Consider the following 16,877-nt stretch of genomic DNA (forward strand, 5'->3'; position numbering starts at 1 on the left):
CAGGTTACACAGGTGTGCTGAGTTTATGAAAACTCATCAACTCGTACATTTATGATTTTTACTTCCCCATTCTATTTCAACAAAACTTCGTTACGGGACATCTGAAATAAACATGGGGTTCTTTTTTCTTCTCAAAAGAGCTAACTAAGAGCTCCGTTCTGTCACAAGGCCCAGCATCCAGCCTTCCTCAGATGATGGGCTGTCGGTCTGCAGCACCAGCCCCGCTCTGCACACATCTGGCACGTTGTCCAGGTGTGGTGTGAACGCATCTAAGGCTTCCTGAGGCTGAAACCCACCAGGACACACCTCTCTCTGCTACAATTTTCCTCCCCTTCATAGTCCCAGCAATGCAAGACTGAATGCTAATACTAGTGGCATTAGATGCCAACAGGTGACAGGAATCACTGTCTGCCATGGACTCAGTGTTCACATCCCCCACCCCCGAAAACTCGTATGTTCAAATCCTAGCCCACAGTGTGATGGTGTTGGGAGGTAGGGCATTTGGGAGGTGGTTAGGTTATGAAGGTGGAGCCCTCACGGAAGGGATTAGTGTCCTTGTAAAAGGGGCCCCAGTGGGCTCCCTAGCTCCTGCTACCCTGTGAGCACACAGCAAGGAGGCGGCCATCTCTCTATGAACCAGGAAGCGGGCTCCCACCTGACTCCAAATCTGCCTTGATCTTGGACTTTCCAGCCTCCAGAACAGCGATACAAATTTCTCTCGTTTATAAGCTGTCCAGTCTGTGGTAGTGTCACAGCAGCTTAAATGGACCAAGACACGCGATCTGACAGTCCCAGCACGTGGGCAGGCATGTGGGGCCACAACTCTGCACAAAACCAAATGACCAGAGGCCCTGGGTCACACCAGAGGGCGAGAGTAACAAGCATGGGTCACCTGCTGTCTCTTTCTAGTAATTTCCTCTTTTCAAATTGTTTCAAGAAAATTGATCATTCAAGGGAAACTCCTCTTGGGCAGGAAAAAAAGAAGAAAAAAATCCTAATGAGTAACAACGCAGTGGCCTCTGGGCTCAGGACAAAGTGTAGGAGCAGAGACAGCCCCAGGCTATCTGGAGGACACAGGGCTAGGGCAGAATCAGAGGGAGGGGAAGAGACCTGAGCCCACCCAGGACCTCTGCTAAGACTCGACACACCATCAGTGACAGGTCTGCACGTTCTTTTGCACCACAAGGCCCAAACCACAAGCATCAGTCAGATCATGATTCTATCATCAACCTGCAAGACAGAAGTTCACACTCAACTTGCCCAGCACATCTGTGCACACGCACTCACACACATCCACGTGTATGCGCACACAGCCCCACCTCAAACTCCAAGAAACTTCTCTGTTGAAAATTAATCTCACAGGATATTTGAGGCTTAAGGAATAGTGTAAAGGCATACAGCTACTGATTTATAAAATGGGGATACTGCCCTTTATGAATAAAGTACGTTCATATTTTGTCATCCTATCTCCATTTCTAGCCTGTAAGGTAGAAAGAGCTGATAAATTGATCTCCATTTTATTTATTTATTTTTTTAAAACTACACCCACTGGTTTCCAAATGTCTCTGTGCCGTGTGAATCAGCAGACCCCGGAACGGTGGTTTCACTACCACGGCCTCTGCTCGCGTCCACTTGTCAGGAGGAAGTCGGAGGGGAGAGGAGAACAGTAAGAAACCGCCTGGTGTGAGACAGGACCCCTCAACCCTGCATGGACCGCACACTTCTTCATCCTGTGGAACCCCTCCCCCACCCAGATGGTGAGGAAAACCCAGGGCCAGCCAGACACGGCTCCTGAGTGACAATCAATCCGTTTGCCATTTCTCATTAGGCCCCGCTCAGAGAGAGAAATCAGAATCACAGAAGGACCCAGGTCCCCAAGGTGACAGAGACTGCAAACTTGCCAGTTCTAATTCGCGTCTCAAGGAGCGAGGGGCGGTGCGGAGGGTGACCCTGCCTGATCCTCAGCCGGGAGAGAAAGTGGAAAGAGGCCCAGGCACAAGAGCCAGCTTTGTCCCAGTCGCCATCCCCCCCGGGAGCCCTTGCCTGATGGCAATGCCAGCCCAGCCACAACAGAGCTGGTCGGGGAGCTGCCGGGAATAAAGATCCCATTGTTGCCTCATGTGAGGTTTCCAAAGCGCAGGGCCTGACAACTGTCGGGGCGGAGCAGCAGGTCGGCCCTGGCTGTCACGTAACCATCATCGGGCAAGCGTTTTCCCAGCGTGCTGGTTCTGGCAAGGCCGCCTCCCCACTAGGGCTCTTCACAGCAGGACAGGTAGCTCAGGTCATCACAGGCCACATGGACGAACCGAACTGAAGGGGCTCTGTCCCTGGTGTGCAGAGCAGGAGGTGGCGAGGTCAAGACACTAGTAAAGCCAAGCAGAGAAGGGGGCAAAATGTGACTTGGCCACCTGCCCGTCACCCCCCTAGGGCTCTTCCACCTGCCAACTGGGCCCCACAAAGCTGCAGGCAAGCGTTAGCCTCCACGCTCCCCCACACAACTTCCCCTTATCCAGTCCCTCAGCGTATCATCTAGAGATGGTCAAAGTGCCAGCACACACCAGCCCTCCAGATCCCACACCGCTCAGTCCCAGCAAGGTCCCGCCCTGGGCACAGCCTCTCTCCCAGGGAGGCGGGTCATTTGGAAAGACTCTTCTGCTGGTAAAGCTGGACCCCCAAGGAAGGCAGGACCCAGCTCCCCTGCATAGTCATCTGCCTCTGCCTTAAAGAATCTGCAGCTCAAAAATCCCCAGAGAACCCCAAGAAGAGACTCCTCTACTAAGGGTAGACGGTGAGTGGGCAAACCAAACAGCGACAGCGTGTCCAGCACTCATAGGTTTTAAGACCTAGTTTGTAAGGCGTGATGCCCTGCTGTCAAATCCCCTCCCGCCTGAACCCCCATATCTCAGCCTCACGCTAGGATGTCAAGGAGCCCTGTATGCCCTCCTTCCTACAGAGGGCAGGAGGAGGGGACAGAGTTGGAAGAACCTAGGCAGGGAGACACTGTTCCAGACAATACCCTGGGGCCACAAATGGCCACAAATGTCTGTACTTCCAGTCTCCCAGGGAGATCAGAACCTCCGAAACGTACGGACTATGTGATAAGCCCTCGTACCCATCCCCAACCACTAGGAATCTAAAATTAGCCGGAAAAGGCATGCATTCAGCCCTGCGTCTCCTACACCGCACCTGGTAAGTGTCACTACCTCCTCTGGCAATGGCTTGTCTCGGGGAGTGCTATAAATACCACCAAAGCTGACCCGATGTGAATTATGAATACCAGGGATAGTTTCAGGGTTTCCAGGCACTGGCTATGTGACAGGGGTGTCAAATTCAAAGTCGCCTGTGCAAGACGCAGACCCAGAGAACACACAAGCCCTCGGGTCCAACCCCGCCTGCTGAACCGTGAGGAGGATCCACTCCGGTAAAGCACAGCCGCCTCCCACATGGCTGAAACTGCTGCCGCCCGCCTCTACCACTCTAGAAATCCCATGAGATGCTCAAAATGCTAAGAAGTATGAGACTCAGGGACATAGGTAGTCTGAGGTTATAGAAGAGGACAGGTAGGGTTTTAGCCTTCGTAGATATTTAGATCTCATTCAGAGCCTCGAAGGGATGACGCCCTTGCAAACAGGAGGCTGGAAGGGAAGCAGATATTGACTGGATGAGCCCCTGTGGTTACGGTCTCCCCTGCAGCTTGCATCCAGAGAGTGCTTAATAGATGTCTGCAGAATGACCTTTAGTCCAGGGGCTTTCAGAGGTTCACAACTGCAGAATCCTAACCCCGAGGGGCTGGGCTGGCTGCACTGGCACGGATAAGGGAGCTTGCGGAAGAGCGGAAAGCCAGTCAGGACACCCTGGATGGGGCGAGAGAGAAAGCCCTTGGCACAGGGAGCAGGTGGGGGGTGGGGATCAGGCTTGGAGGACAGAAGCCTGGGGATGCAGAAACACACGCCCGCAGGAAACAGGAGTGATGGTGGAGAAGAAGGTGGGTCAAGGCGATAGGGTGCTCCAGAGACCAAAGGGAGAGGGGACAACCACCAGCAAAATGGGAAGGGGGTGTTCAGGATGGAGCTGTGAGGGTTGGCCCTCGGGCTGCTGGAGGTCTTCCAGGATGGCGTTCTGCTCAGTGGTGGCTCTGGACGTTGAGGAGCAGGGGCAAGAGGTATAGGTTACTCTTTTTTAAAGTTTGTCAACTGACATCTAACTCGACACTATGCTAGCGGCAAAAAAGACAGTAATGATCACAGCCCAGCAGCTTACAGCCCCAGCCTTGTAACAATCTTTGTGCTACCCGATTTTCTCCCTGGTGTGCCTCCCCGCCTTCTTGTCTTTGTTCCTTCCGTCTCTCCCATCCAGAACGCCCTCACGGCTGCTTCCCAATGTCTTGCAGAATTCTCAAGGCTCAGCTGAGGCTGCACCTCCATGAACCCTTCTAACCTCCGCTGTCCCCACATCACTTCCTTTCACTCTTGGGTACCACTCTCCTGACCTGCCAATTGCAGCGACTATGTGCCCTCCTCTCATCACAAACTCCTGCAGGTAGAGTCAAGGTCTCGCTGCTTCTGTGTTTCTCCCAGCAGGTGCAGTAATCCTTTGCCCATGACAGACCCTCAAAAAAAAAAAAAAAGCAGTAAATAAGACTGTTCTCTTTCATAACAGTTATTTTTCTCCCTCCTTTGCTCAAATTCTTTGTGCTTAGTAACAGACGTAACTGCCCACACACTGTCCCTATGTCAATTATTTCCCCAGCATGGTTGATTCTGTCAGCCCCTCAGGAAGGACAGAAGTGGGGAATGGATCTAAAGGACCAGAATGGGGGCGGGGGGGTTTGGGGGAGAAGACAAGTTACTAGAGTTTCTCTCTTCTCTTCCCCTAGTCCCCACCCCGACCCCACATGGTCAGAGGAAACTAGGGTCTTGGGAAGAATACCCTGGAAGCATCTTCATCTTCACACACCTTTATCCCAAGGCGTTCAGTCTTTACTAGGTTACCCTGGGTCATCCTTTCTCTGAAGGGCTGAAATCAAGGAAACCAGCCTTCTAGCCGAGTCTGAGCTAAACTAAAGACCTGGACCTAGATGCTCAGAACAAAACTCCTTCCTGCCCAAAGCCCTGTCCAACCAAGGTCAAGATGAAGGTAGTGGGCCAAGAGTTAGGCCAGATGCAGCACTCAACTTTTGAAGCACTTGCCCTGAGGCTGCCAGAGGCCCAACCCTAATAACCAGACCTAAAAATGGTCCCATGCTCAATGAAGGTATCCCCACCAGCTGGGGCCCCCAAGTTCCCAATGAGTCTCCTGGCAAGAGAACCAGAAGCCCTGCAGGAGATGGGCCCCCAGGTGTCAGTCTTCACTGCCAATCAGACGCCTCCAGGAAGCCCAAAGCATTGTGCACGACAAGGTCAAGGCCTGGCCTCCTCCATGCCTGGGGGCAGCAGTTGAATCCCACTTTTGGGGTCTGGGAGCATGCCCTTCTTCCATTTCTCACACCCACATTTGCTTGAGGACTATACTCGTGTTAACGGAAAGAAAGCAACTGGACCATAATCAGAGCTGAGTCATTAACTGTGCAGCCTCAGAGAAGAAAAAGGCCAAGATGAGCCACAAATTGCTAGGGCTTCGAAACCCCAAAATAAAGTGTGTGTGCCTTCGCTGTGAACTAAGTATGGTGCACACGCGTGTCCTCGAGTCCCAGGAGGCCTCGTCCACAGGCAGTCCCCTGGCTCTCCAACGGGCAGCTGGGGGCCTGTGATCACACTTGTGGGTGGGCCCGGCCTGTGGAGAAGAGCTCCCAACACTGATTTTCTCTGCCCACCCACCAGCAGCTCAGGAAGGGCTCACACTCTTTGTCAACCCTGAAAACTTATTTTCTGTCCTCCAAAACACTGGAGAGGAAGCAAAGCAGCCCCAGGGATCTAAATCTGAGAGGGAGGGAATAAGTGAAAACAGCCACACAGAAAACACAGAGAAAGAAGGATGCAGTGCCAGCCGGACTTGCTCAGGGCTAACACTCAGCATCAGTTGCATTTCTGTTGAATTCTTACACAGAAGGCTGACTCCAAGTACCAACAGAAAGAATCAACCCGAGGACAGTTGACTGTTAAAACGGAAGGGACAAGAGGGAAACTTAGAGTCGAGTTTCAACTTTTCACACTACATAAAACCACCTCTCCGCAGCTGGCTCCGTCAGTCAGCAAGAGAACCACGAGCAGGGCAGGCAGGCAGCTGGCTCTGCGGAATCTCTCAAACACACTCACCCTAGATCCCTGCCAACAGTCAGGTGTCCTAGCACCTGCACAGGGATAACAAACAACCTTGGGTTCGGGCTCCTACTTTTGGTACCCGCCATGGTGCCATTTTGATTAGTAGGTACTTTCTGCCTCTTTATCTGCAGACACACTAGACAGAAGTTTATGCTACTACCATAAAAATCCTACTTTTAGGATCCAAGCTTTTAACATCCCATCAAAAGTAAGTTCAGGGGAGGTTCGAGCTAAGTGGTAGAGTGTGTGCCTAGCATGCATGAGGTCCTGGGTTCAGTCCCTAGCACCGTCATTAAAAAAAAAAAAAGTACATTCAGAATGCTAAATCACCTCTCCCTACCCTCAAATCCACCCATCTCCTGAGATCTTTCTAGCCCACAATAGGGCCTTTTACCCATGAACCACTCGATCCTGTGTCCACCATTGGGTTGCCCAGATTTGGCAAACAAAAATACAGGATACGTGGCTCAATGTGAATTTCAGAGGAACCACAAATAATTCCTTAATATAAGTGTGTCCCATGCAGTACTGGGGACAAACGTATAATAAAATCATTTCCTACTCATCTGAGACTTAAATTCAACTGGGCAGCATGTACTGTATCTGGTAACCCTGGTTCGACATTCTAGAGAAAATACTGAAGCCTGAGAACAGCTGGAAGCAAACTTTGGGAGCCCCCAGCTGTCGGCTCATTCCACACAGAGGATTAGCTAAAGCAGTACACTGGCCTTGAAACTCCGGACAACAAGGACGGGCAGAGGGGGGAGGGGCAGTCTCCACTGGAGAGAAAAGTCGAGTTCATTCTCCACTACTTAGAGGGCTTAAAATATCAACACAGAAAAATGTGAACCCAAACACACAAGCTAGAGACAAAAGGACAAATATTTTTCTAATTCTACTTATAGGAGGTGCATGGATACGTAGAGACAGGAAGTATGGTGGTTGCCAGGGGCTCAGCGGAGCGGGGAGGAGGAGTACCGAGTTCCAGTCTGAGATGGATGGTGGTGATGGCTGCACAACCACGTGAATGGACTTGCTGTCCCTGAACTGTGCACCTACATGGCTACAGTGCTCAAGTTTGTTATGTCTATTTGACAACTTGTTTTTAAACTAGCCAGTTTTCTTCTCATTTCCAGTTAGCTAGGTGTTTCCCTCCCTTGTGTCTAATTCTTCATGGAATAGGTATTCGCTGCTAAGAATCACGCAATTTAGGAGGAACTCTTATCAGTAAGACACAGGTGACAATCAAAATGAGGTCAGGGGAGACTTGCCGCTCAACAGGCGGGACTTACACTCACCTGGTCCCATCCATCCCAGGCCTCACAACTTCCTGCAGAAGCACCCTCCCCACCGTACTTTCCCTTCTCCCTCTTTCTAAGGGTCCCATCATCATGCTGTGCTCAGCCTTCGACAGGCTCTAGAAACCTTCCAGGAACAGAACTCACAAGAGTCAAGAGAGCCCATCTCCACAGGCATCAGGGAGGCCTCTGGGCTGGCTAGAAGTGGAGGCTCACTGGCTCTACACCGTCCCTGCAGCTGGAACAACTCTCTTTTTTTCTGAAAGAGCAACCAGGACCCGGGGCTGTGAACTTGCCTTCAGGCAAATGAAAAAGCCCAACAACCAGTAGAAAGCCAATGAAGGAAGAAAAACCCAGCTTGACTCCTTTGGGACGGATAAAGGGTTCTTCCCCGGCAGCTCACACCGTGACATCACACACGCATGCGCCCTAACTCAGGAAGCCCCAGACCAGGACTCACTTCAGGTAAACATCTGGTGTAAAGCTGCAGGTTACTCACCTTGGAGGAGTTCGACAGAACGAGATTTGGGGACTTCAGAAATGGCTCTGACACGTACAGTCAAAAAGTAATGACCCAGACAGAGTCAAGGGCTAGAAAGTATTCTCAAAGCCCACGGACCTGTGAAAGGGACCCAAGGTTGGCTGGAGCCAGCAGGGACACCCCCTTGCTCAGGACCAGTCAGTCCCTGGCCCAGTCATCAGGGCTGTGTAGACTCCTCCTCTCAGGAACCCAGATTTTCTTCAGCTCTTACTGGCCCAGCCTGACTCTGATCTGGCCGGAGGGCTAAGGGACCACTATTACCCATCACACGCCACACCAGCATCCCGGGGCAGATGGAAGCACACACATGGATGGGTCTGAAGCAGAGGTCCTCTTACCTCCCTGAGCCTCAGAATCCCACCAGGGAGTCCCATGCCACCCCTACCCAACCCCATCCTGCTCTCCGCCTGCAGCGGGGCTCAGGGATCATCAGTTTGGCAGGTACCCCAGGCAATTCTAAAGGAAGGGAATCCCCAGACCACACATGAAACACAGAGAGCCAAGATCTGAGCTTTAAAAAAATGCTAGGAGGACTATTTAGTGTATACAAGAATGCTCACAATATCATGTTAGGTGGGAAAAAGCTAACACCCAACTTTGTATTCTGGGAGGGGTCCTCCCTAAGCTGAAAATTTATATACATATTGAACTTGTCCCCAGGTTAACTAAGCAATAAGTCTTTCTTCTATAAAGATGGTGATTTTGATATACCATCATCTTGCAAAGCTGCCTGCTAACTCAGCTGTGCTCATAACAGGGCACCTGACTGTCCAGCTTCCTGCCTCCTGGCCGTCTGAGAGTAGGATCTGCTATGGAAGGGAAGAGAGTGGTTAGTGGGGAGAAGAGGGGTACTGGCTGGGGGTATTTTCTGATCAAGAGCTGAGGGGTGAGGACTCCAAAGACACACTGAGAGGTCCGCTGGGAAGATGGCCGGCCAGAACAGAGATTCTGCAGGAGACAGTAGGGAAAAAAACATTAGAAAGGTGGGTTGGGGTCCAGCTACAGATACAACTGGGGCCACTGAAGGTCTGTGAGCAGCAGCACATAATCAGCTGTGTGGCAGAACTTGACGGGGAACCCAAATCCTTTTACAACCAAGACAGGGAAGAAACAGCAAGAATGAAGTGAGGGGGCAAATGGTGATTAAATCAGAAAATACACTCATCCAACTACACACCTTCAACTCTGAATACTAAGCCTGGAAACCCAGCCACTCCCCTACTTTCTCCTGTCCTTACTATGCACTTACTAGCTGTGGCAAAGGTCCTTGTCCTCTTAGTTTTGGAAGGGAACTCGGCACTCCAGGGCCAGTGGCTCTCAACACCGGACTAGTCCTGATACAGCAGGAACTGGGATTTCTCAACTCCCCTGCCTTCTGCCAGCTCACCTTCTTTTCGCTTTTCAAGCATCTACTTCAGCCCCAGGGCTCCTGGAAGGGGAGGGAGGGGTGAGAAGAAAGATGCCAGCGTCAGGACCAAACTCTGACACAGGCCATCCTTCAGAAGCAAAGGATTCCAGTGATGCGTAGGACTTCCACAGACCTCTCCATGAGAAACTGCAGCACCAGGCACCCCAACTCGTCACCATCCATTTGGGCCCCCTCCTTTGAAAGGTGGTATATCTCTAAAGCTTCTCTTGCTGAGGTAAGACACTTCATTTCAGGCCTTGAAAACTAATGCTCTGTGACACTATTTTTCCTACTGCCAAAGAATTTAACACGCAGCATTCCGTATTCTGTATTAAAATCGGTTCTTTTTGCTATACATCAAAAGCCAATTTCCCCCTCAAACTGCAAAGCTGAGACACCACACCAAGGGATGCAAAAAGCAGCAGCTAGTTGCCCTGCAAAATTATGCAAATGCTACCCTCTCTCTCCCTGAAGAAAAAAAGGAGTCCTCTAGAAAAAAGGAAGTAGGAGAAATTGGAAGAGAATGCTCCATCTAAGTCATCTGCTAATAGGATAACTTGCATTTTAACACTTTAAACTAGGTCAGTACTGGGGCTCTGATATCAGGCTTTTAGAGGACTTCCTTGCTTTATATTTAACAGATTGGTGAGTCTAGAGGCTCCTCCCTGAATTATTCCTCCTAACAACCAAAGCTTATTTCTGTCTCAGTTTAAGAGCTTGCTGCCCTTAAAACAAACAAAATCTGGGATTGAAAATAAGTTGCACCGTATGATTGAAACATAAATGTCTTTTCCTCCAACGGGTTTCAAGCATTTAGCCCTTAATCAGAAGTGATCAACCTGTCATCTCTTTGTAATGAGTAATTCCTCATGGGTTTTCGAGAAGAAACACATGACAGGGAGGGCACCGGAGGGAAGAGCAAACACAGAACAGAATAAACCCCCGCCAGCCTGTCCAGGGCAAGCCTGATTCTCCCCTCCCTGGATGGTGCTAACAGGATCATGCATTCCTATAACTACATTTGCAAATGAGTGGCTCAATTCAATACTGCTACCTAATTCTATAAAGACTGGGGATGTACTTGTTTGAGGGAAGCTATATGGAATTAGGGCCTTAACAACCAGGTACTCTTGTTATTCTTCATGGCTGTGAGACTGTATCTACAGCAGTGGGATTTCCCAAGCCCTCCCCCGAGCAAGTCAGGACCCAAGGGGTCCAATGGAATCTAATGTACGTGGAGTAAATGTAGGCTTGTTACCGAAGGCAAGTTCACATGCTCACTGTACCATGAGGCCAAACAAATTGAAACGTCAGAGCTTGGAGCAGAGGAAGGTGTACTGCAGGGCCGAGAAAGAAGGACGGGTGGCTTATGCTCAAGAAAACCCCAAACTCCCCAAAGGGTTTCAGCAAAGCATATTTGAAGGACAGGTAAGGGGGGGGGTGCAGGGTACGTGATCAGCTTGTGCACAATTCTCTTGATGTTGAGGTAACAGGGTGGTCAACACTATCAACTCCTAGGTGCCAGAAGGTCTAGGGCTATGAGCTCTCAATCATTAGGTAGTTCATTTCTTCCCTATGGTGGTGGTTTTAAGCATCAAAAAAAAAAAAAAAAAAACTCAGGAAATATACATGAGATACTATAATTTGGGCACTTCAGGGAGGAGCTACAGCAGAGGATTTGGAGAAGGAGGTCTGACCCTGGAAGGCCCCACAGGGTTACAGGATCACTGGGCCCCCACCAGGGCCAGGCTTCCAAGTTCATCTCCTAAATCCACGGACCTGGGGTGTGCTGAAAGTGCAGATTCCTGGGCTCCTCTCTGGAAGAGTCTCCATCAGTAGCCCAGGGGAGGCGGAGCCCCAAGTGACTCAGTGCAGCCAGTCCTTGGGCCAGCCTTAGCTGTTCAGTCCTGGCCCCCTGTGGATAAGGAGTAGCCAGGTTCTATTTCGGTGCCAGGAACCCCTTACAATAGCACATGAGGGCAGTGTGAGGCTAGAAAGCAGCTTGTTGCTATTGGAAACAGCGGGCACAAAAATAGAAAGGCACTGGAGTGAGGGGTGGTAGGAAGTGAGTTCCCCTAACACCCTCAGGGGATTTGGAGCTTGAGAGGGGTTAATTCAAAGGAGGCCTTCCAAGAAGGAAGACTGAGCCTGAGAGGCTTTGAAAAAAGTGATAGGGGTCCTTTGTACTGCCACTTCCATTCACTTGTCTTGACAATTCAGCCACCGGCTATTCCCACTTACTTCCCTGGCCATCCAGCTTCAAGCCACCTCTCACCAATTTAAACTCCCAACGCACATCATGAATACCAACTTCCCAAATTGCATTCCATTCCATTAGTGAATAGTCCATAATATTAAAAAAGAAAAACAGAAAGGGCTTCTTGGACAATATAGTCTGGGAGACCGAAGATTATGCAGATATGCATTCATTATGGAGATCATGACTCAGAGAAGGTCTTTAATAAACTGTTTAATTTTATTTGACCTAGCATTTTCTAAATGCTGACTCATTTAGGAACCTATCCGTCAAGGAAAACCTATTACTATCCTGCAGAACTGAAGACCCACAGAAGATGTGAGGAAATGCTAAGTTATCCCATTCATCCAACAGCTTATTATGCCACATCTTATAGTTTGCTATTTAACTGACTTGAATGGTTATTTTATCGTTTGTTATTTAGCTCTGTATGTATTTGGGTATTATCTTAAGTAGAATATCCATTTGAGCTAGAAGCATGTCTCTCGTGTCTGAATTTCCAGCAAACCCCAGTCTACCTCCTGTATAGTAGAGATACACTCGAGAAATTTTTAATTTGAAAGTATTAGATCTGATGTTATAAACCACATGCATCTTAAAATAGACAATTTTTAAAACCTCAGATCATCAAGTAAGGTTTATATATACATGGAAACTGGAGACTAGAGATGTAAAATGGATTTTCCAAAGGCATAAAAAGTTAATCGAAGAACCATGACTAGAACACAGGTCTCCCAACTCCTTAGCTAGTATTCCTTCTGTAATTTAAATAAGCCTTATCCTTCCAGGCTCCAGCTGGTTTTCCAGCAGCAGGTAAAGGAAGAAAGGGTATCTGAGTGATCTGAATACCCCGGGGAGCATGACACAACCACACCAAGTATAAAAGAACTGAAACACAAAAAGAAGATCCAAGAAATACCAGAGTTTGCTAAACAGAAGTTAAGTACTCTTTGAAGATTCCACAATGCTTATTGGCAGTTTAAGGCTTCAGGGCTCAGTATCAAGAATATTAAGAACAAGACTAACACATGTGCAATTTGTAGAGCTAAATAAGACAACTGACTGTGGTCTACTGGAATATCATACTAAACATTTCAACATTCACTTCCAGAGCTACATATATAATGTAAAGCCTCATTATATTCAAACTAAGGCTACTTAAGGGTATAAGAATGTGTGCCTGTGTCTGTGTGCAAGGATGTACAGATGCACGTGCACATCTCCACTTGTTCCTAAAGATGTCCAGGGACGAAATCGTGATACTGTTTACTTCTCCAGTAGCCTTAAAGTAACATGGCATATATATCAGAACCACTTGAGGGGACAGGGGTGGGTGTTGTCTGCGAAAGCAGCGTCAAGACCTCCAAAGGTGGAAGCCTCTGCACCTTCACAAAGTCCACAGGTGATGCCGACCCACAGGTAGGGATGAGGACGACAGCTCTGGAGGCCTGGGGTCAGCCCTCTCATCTGCAGGTGCCCCTCCATGGACATTTCAACAGATTCAGTTCTACTCCAAAAGGTAAATTCCTACAGAAAAGTCTCTCAAACCCCTGACCTCCCCAAGCCTGCCATTCTCTCTCCCTCAGTGCTTGATCTGTGCAGCAGACATGAGCATTCTCCTGGTAACTCCACAGCCGTGGTACATGGCAACTATAATTTTGTTAAAGCATAAATTGCGGTTCTTTGTACTTTTTAGTTCCTCCCTGAGGCCCAGCAGTGCTCAGCCCATGCAAACACTGCAGATGACAGGCAGTGCCTCTCAACCCCATGTCCCTATGCCAGCAGCCAGAACCAAGTGCATCCCTAGAAACAGCTGGCTTTCTGCCCCACTCAATAAAGCATATTGGAAACCATACAAGGGAAAACAATCTCATTACAAGGATCACTCTGCTTCCTACTTTCCAGTAGGTCATCCAAAAGTGGAACGTCTTAACCAATAATTAGCAACCAATCACTTTAACATGGCTCACAATTGATTGTGACACAGTAGTGAGTAGGGACACTGTGGTTAAGGACTGTTGACTTAATTAGTCACTATTAGCCTTATGCTGACGCTGGAAACAAAGTCAAGAGGACTAAGAAATGATGGTTCTTTACAAAGCAGAAATATCAATTGATCCAAAATCTTTAAAGTCTACATTATTATATTTAATGGGGTAAATTACATACCATCAGAGTGATATTCACAAATTTGGTAATTCACAAAATCTCCAAGACACTGGCCTTATAAAAACCAAAAGACTCCTATTATTATGCTTCCTTTGTCCACTACAGTCAAAAACTACACCACCTACAGGGCCAGGGCCATCTGAAGACTGGGTCCACATGGGACTTGTCACCTCCATCGACACAGCTAAATAACTAATGGGCTCGTGTCATTAAAGACAAAGGCCATTTCTTAGAGCCACTCATCCCATCCTCTCAGCAGCACCTAGAATTCATAACCTCGCTCACCTCCTTAACACACTCCATCCTTCGCCCGAGCCTTCCTCCTCTCTCTCTGGCCACACCTGCTTAGTCTTCCTGGAAGGTTCACCCTGCTTCACCACACCATTCAGTGTGAAGGTCCCTCCCAGGCTCCATCAGTAGGCACTCAAACGTTTCTTGACGGGGTGGTGAATTCTGTTCATACCAAAGGATGAACTGCTAGGAGCCAGATTCCCATTTTACAGGCCCCCTGTCGAATGATCCCCAGACTCTCCATCCTGCAAGGGTACTAGGGAAATAAGGGCTGTGCCATCATACCTTAGTCTTTTCTCTTCCTGATGGATGCGCCTCAATTTTTTTTTTTGTTTCCAGTTTAGGAACTTGAGAGGATTTTGATTAGGTCTCCTTTTAGGTAGCTGGAAATAGAAACTGCTGAAGAAGAAAATAAATTCTCCTTTACAGGTTTAATAAAGAGCTCGTTCATAAGCCAAAACTTTTCCTTTTGCCCAAGTTTTAACATTTTAACAAAGAATGCTGGACTTTTACCAGTGAAAGTCACTACCCAACAGAAATTGTTAACGATGATGAAATAAACTGTGGTTTTATATTAGAAACAGTTAAGGAAGCAGAAAGGGCGTGGACAAAACCAAACACAGTGATCAGAAGAAATACTAGAAGGTATTTATGAAACTGGTCTTTTAAAGAATAAATGTAACAAATAATTAACTGTGATAGGCTGAATATTGCCCCTCCTTCAAAGACAGTCACCCCCTAATCCCCAGAAGCTGTGAATATATTACTTTGCGTAGCAGAATGACATGTGCAGATGTGATTAAGAGCCTTGAGATAACCATGCCGAAAGCCATGCCGTACACCAGGGACTAACACAACATTGCAAATTGACTATATTTTGATTTTAAAAAGAAAAAGAAAAAAAAAAACCTTGGGATGAGGAGATTATTCTAGATTATCCAGTTGGGCCCAATGTATTTACAAGATCCTTTAAAGAAAGGTCACAGTTAGAAGGAAGAAGTGACACTGGAAGCGGAGGTCAGAGAGCAAGCTTGGAAGATGCTATGTTGCTGGCTCTGAAGATGGGGCCACAAGCCAAGGAGAGCCAGCGGCCTTTAGTAGCTAGAAAAACCAAAGAAACAGAATCTCCCCTTAAGCCTCCAGATGGACAGCCCTGTTGACACCTTGTTTTTGTGACTTGTAACCTCTAGAACTGTAAGAGGATAAGTTTGTGCTGCTTTAAACTACTAAGGTTGCGATAATTTGTTACAGTATCAAAATGTTTTGATTTCCAAGGTTGAGTACATATTTGAACTATTTAAGCTCATTTTCATTGAGAAAACTATAACTCTCTTCTGGGAAGAAGGAAGAATTAACACCCGTTTTTCAGAAGAACATGAGTACTTTGATCAAATAATGATTCCACCTTGTCAGCCTTTCATGTGAATGTTCTTCAAACACGTCAAGTCATTTACGCCCTTAGTGTGAACACACGTCACCTCCTGATAACTGGGGCTCAAGGAGCAGATAAAACTGAGCTATCAGTCAGGTCTTGCCTGGGGTCAGGTTTGCAGATTTCTATAGTGTAAATACTCTCACCATAGCCAATTCAAGCTACCAACATAATGTCACTGAGTCCCAAAGTGACAACCCTCGCAGTCAGCTCACATGAGCAGTTACGAACCAGCTGGGCACCTAACTCCCTAACTTGCTGACTCAGAGCACTTAGTATGTGCTTCATTATGAGAAATGAAGGGGTACTATGAGATTCTTTTGCAAAGAAAGTACTCTATAAATAAAAGTTTGGCAAACAATATTATATTCCTCTTTTCAGACAGTCATACATTAAAGGCTCTGACGAGTTCTGCAGTTGTGGGTTTTCTTTTTAAAGAACATTTATCATAGTTCAGCTCAGTGTTTTGTATTCAGGGCTGAGGCCACCTGAAGCTCACCCAAGTTAGAAAGCCCTCCTTAGGAGAAAGAACACAAAATTAGGTGCAGGGCCTTGGGAGGGTCCCCTAGATGAGTGGTCCTGAAGCTTCATGTGCATAGCAAATCCATCTCTGCCTGTGTTGGAGCCTTCCTGCACGTCCCAGCACCTGAGACAGCACTGGTTCAACAGAGCACACGCTTTGGGAAATGCTGTCTTAAAACCTGAACACGAAAGGGGCGGCAAAATGAGAAAGTACTTGCTGGACAAGCGTCTAGTCCACACCCATGTGACTATATCCAGAACCTACCTTTGTTTCCATGGGCCATTTTCCAAAAAGATAGAAACAGGCTGCTACCTTCAGGGAAGTAGTCCCTCTAACAGTCACTGATTCATGCTCTCAGTGTTTGCTCGGCCCCACATGGGAGGATACAAAAATGGCTGAAACAGCCTCAAGGAGCTCAATGAATGAAACAAGAGCAGTCGTGCACCCCTATCACAAGCTGCCTGGCATGACAGCTCCATTCTAGAAGAGAGGTATCACTCATTAAGGAGAAGCAGAGTGGTCAGTGATTCCCGCTCTGGTGATCTAGAAGTCCACAGCCAAGGGCAAGATAGGGACAGGATGGGGAGGGGAGGGCAGAGCAAAGAGGTTGCTCTGGGAACACTCCCCAGAGCAGAGAAGGACAGCCAGCACTGCCCCCCTACCCCGCCCCGTCCTTGGGCACAAGCACCACTCTACCA

The 16,877-nt window shown here is 48.2% G+C and overlaps 1 protein-coding gene across 5 annotated transcripts in view; it reads right to left on the minus strand.

Moving 5' to 3' along the window:
• Positions 1–16,877, minus strand: part of TLN2 (talin 2) — a 395,887-nt gene that overhangs the window by 338,487 nt on the left and 40,523 nt on the right. The window contains exon 2 of one of the 5 annotated variants that reach the window (XM_064485542.1): positions 4,490–4,609. The exons of the other annotated variants lie outside the window; for them this stretch is intronic. The gene's annotated coding sequence lies outside the window, so the exon portion shown is untranslated. The remainder of the gene's footprint in view (positions 1–4,489; positions 4,610–16,877) is intronic. 5 annotated transcript variants of the gene reach the window in all.

This window comes from Camelus dromedarius, chromosome 5 (genome assembly GCF_036321535.1).
Source record: "Camelus dromedarius isolate mCamDro1 chromosome 5, mCamDro1.pat, whole genome shotgun sequence".
Lineage (NCBI taxonomy): Eukaryota > Metazoa > Chordata > Mammalia > Artiodactyla > Camelidae > Camelus > Camelus dromedarius.